The following is a 3,364-nucleotide window of genomic DNA, read 5'->3' on the forward strand; positions in this document are numbered from 1 at the left end:
TCCCCCAACTGCAAGCTTTTTTTTTTTTTTTTCTTCTTTTTCCTAAGTTCTGAATAACTTCTTCTAGAGATCATTGAAGAAAGAAAGCTTTTGTATTCATTTTTTCCTTGCGAAATTTTCTCCCATTGCAACAATATTTTCAGCAAAGGCTCTCCAGATTTCCTGACACTGTTGGACATAAAAACAAGAAATCAGTAAAAAAACAAGGGACTTGTTTACAATAAAAAAAGGGACACATTTATTTAGTCCCTTTTTTTCCCCCAACTGCAAGCTATTGTTATTTTATTTACTTTTATGAGGCATTCTATTTTTAGACTTTTAAACAGCCAACCTGTTTAACTAGCAAAACAACTATAGTGAGAAAAAATTAAATAACTGATTAACTTAGCAATATTCTGATATGAACAAAAGACTAATGTTCCAGAAGGTAGTGCTTGAACATCCCAAGTATCACCTGCCCAAAAATAAAGCTATTTTCAAAAAGGTAGGAACTTGTAATGTTGCATAACATCATTCTAGCAAACATAAGTTTGAGAATTTCAATTAAAAGAAGAAGATCATGAAGATTATGAAACTTGTAATGTTGCATGCAAAATTGAATAACTTATCCCCTTTATCCCCATTGAGTAGAAATGTTTATTGTTAGCCATCACCCAAGGATCATATAGGTGAAAAGGTCAACCAAATTGGTGTTCCCCCCCCTTTTTTAAGTAGACTATATTGTTTATGGTATATATCATGTGACAATGAGGAAATAAAAATGGATGGAAATGTGGTACCTTATAATTGTGTATGGAATACCAAAGTCAGCCAAATATTGCTCAACGTTTCTATTCCACACCTGTAATATAGTAAACAAGATAAAGCATTTGGCCCAGCATTTTGTTTTATTAATTATAATATTAGCAAAGAATCAATAACCAAAGAAAGGGAAGGAAAAAAAAAAAAGTCATTTGATATTAAAAAATTAAGGGATCACGAACCAATATATTGTCATTACCCAAGCTATTTTCAAAGGTCGATCTGGGTTTGTTCCACCCATAGAGCAATTTGCTTCACTCCCGCAGCCTTAGCTGTCATATAAATCATATAACTCAGAAGAAAAAAATGTTGCAAATAGAATTCAACTAGGCCGTTTGTTGTCTTCAAATGGTTTCAGGAAATCATTTTCCGTAAAATAGGCTGTTTGGTTGGCTTTGAAAATAGAATTTTCCAGAAATTATTTTCATTTGACCGTAAAACATAAGCTTTGACCTCGGAAATTATTTTTAGTTCCTATTTTCACTTCAAAGCATTTCCAGAGAGAGAGAGAGGAAGAAGAGAGAGCCCAGATCGCAAAGAGAGAGGAAGAAGAGACTTCACTGGCGAACCTCGAGCTCCAGTCCAATGACCACTGATCGAGCTCTAGTCCGATGATCGCAGCACTGTGTCGATCACCGATCGTAGCACCGTGCTGATTGCACCGCGCCACTCGATCTCGCCTCCGCTCGATCTCGCCTTCACCTCCGCTACGCGATCTCAATTTGACCGGATTTGATGAATTTTTTTTCTGGGTTTTGTTTCTTTTGTGAGTGTGGAATTGATTCATTTTCCACATGTTTACAGCTGAGGAAGTGTATGAAAAATTGGGTGGCTTGGCTATGTAAAGCATTTTTTGTAAAAATGTTTGAACGAACCAAACATCGGAATTGATTTTTCGTAAAACGAATTCTGAGGCAGCCAAACAGTCTGAATACATTTTCCTTTTCCGAAAATAGCATTTCTGGAAAATATTTATTTTCTGAAAAATATTTTACGGGAACCAAACACAGCCTAAGTGAAAATGACAAGAGCAAAAACTCCACCAGTAGCTATTTGGTTTTCTACCCAATCCAATCAACCTAAGAAGGAAAAACATTACATCAACAATATGAAGAATAATAAAAATTTAAACATGAGACCATCCAAAAACCAGCAAATGTACTAATGACCTGTCTAGAATATGCTCCATCTTCAAAATAGAACTCAAGCCTTCCAAGTTCCACCTTTGCTTGGATCAAGATCAGGTTTCATCTTTGGCACAGCACTTGAATTATAGGAACTATGTGGTTGGCATCCCTCATGCCAATCTCTTTATGCACTTACATCAATATAAACCAGCCAAGTAAATCATCTTATCAAGTCATAATATCTAGAAAGACCATCTTTATAAATTAAGAAAAAAAGAAAAAGAAGGTAATCTGCACCTAAATATTGAAAATTGTAGAGCCTAAAAGTGTTCAACAAGAACCAGTTATGAGGCCCAGGCTTTTTCTAGGCTTCAATTTCTTCTTCATATCAAATCAACTCAAACATTTCTCATTCATGAAGGGAAAAAAGAAGAAGAAGAAAGAAAGAAAGAAAGAAGAAATAGAGGAGGAAAAACAATGGAATTGGTGTTTGTAAAAAGATTTGAGATTAAGTATTAAACTTATACCAAAAATGCTTGATGATTGACCAAATTCATCTGCTCCCAACATTAGATTGAGGATGTGACCAATTTTGTGCTACCCTCCATTGTTTCCCTTGACTCCTATTCAATTCTTTGTAGTGTGCTTGCATATGGAATTGCATATAAATTGCAAAAACATCAACATTGAAGAAGATAAAAGAATAAATAAATAAAAAAAGAAGTGCAATGAGTGCCGAAAAAAGATATGTAGAAGTACATACCCATTGGAAGCATATCAGTTGTTGAACAGGAATTTAGTTATTTGCAATGATTTTCAAACACAATGTTACGCTAACATTAGCAAGTCGCACAAAAACAACTCATTTGCCAAGTTTGTTTATGCACTTAAATCAATAAACCTACCAAGTAAATCATCTTATCAATACTTAACATGTGAAGAAATCATATTCAGAATTTTTTTTTTTTTTTTTAAGAAGAAAAAGAAGGGAATCACCACTTAGTTATTGAAAATTGCAAAGCCCCAATGTTTTAAAACAAGCACCAACTATATTTGTTTAAAATATATAATATTTTAAAAGAAAGCCATAAGTTATTTATACAAAATTTTCATTTTTTTGACATAAAAACAGTTAAAATCAAAACAAATTAATCAGATCCAATTTGAAAGTAAATGGAAAAATAGATAATTATACTTACACTTTTCTTCTTCTCTCACTTCTTTCCCCTCAAAATCTTCTTCTTCTTCTTCTTCTTCTTCTTCTTCTTCAAAAACCCAGATAATGAGACCCAGGCTTTTTTCCAATGTTTCAATTGCTTCTATATATGGGTCAATAGAGTTTTTTCTTTTCTTTTTCAATAGACAAGAACAATTCAGATTGATTTATCATATCGGAGTAAGGGAGATGATTACCTGAAAATATGTTCTCAATATCG

The 3,364-nt window shown here is 33.3% G+C and overlaps 1 protein-coding gene across 15 annotated transcripts in view; it reads right to left on the minus strand.

The window, feature by feature from the left end:
• Positions 1-6: 6 nt before the first annotated feature.
• LOC112030559 (putative disease resistance protein RGA4) overlaps positions 7-3,364 on the minus strand; it is a 56,842-nt gene continuing 53,484 nt past the window's right edge. The window contains exons 8-12 of one of the 15 annotated variants that reach the window (XR_010629492.1): positions 1,971-2,119; positions 1,845-1,880; positions 1,001-1,073; positions 780-841; positions 7-168 (exon numbers count right to left, since the gene is read on the minus strand). The gene's annotated coding sequence lies outside the window, so the exon portion shown is untranslated. Of the gene's footprint in view, positions 169-384; positions 455-779; positions 842-983; positions 1,881-1,970; position 3,364 lie in introns of those variants that run through there. The other 14 variants (XR_010629493.1, XR_010629491.1, XR_010629489.1 and 11 more) reach the window with 14 other exon arrangements.

The sequence above is a fragment of the Quercus suber genome, unplaced genomic scaffold (assembly GCF_002906115.3).
Source record: "Quercus suber isolate HL8 unplaced genomic scaffold, Cork oak 2.0 scaffold_98, whole genome shotgun sequence".
Classification (NCBI taxonomy): domain Eukaryota; kingdom Viridiplantae; phylum Streptophyta; class Magnoliopsida; order Fagales; family Fagaceae; genus Quercus; species Quercus suber.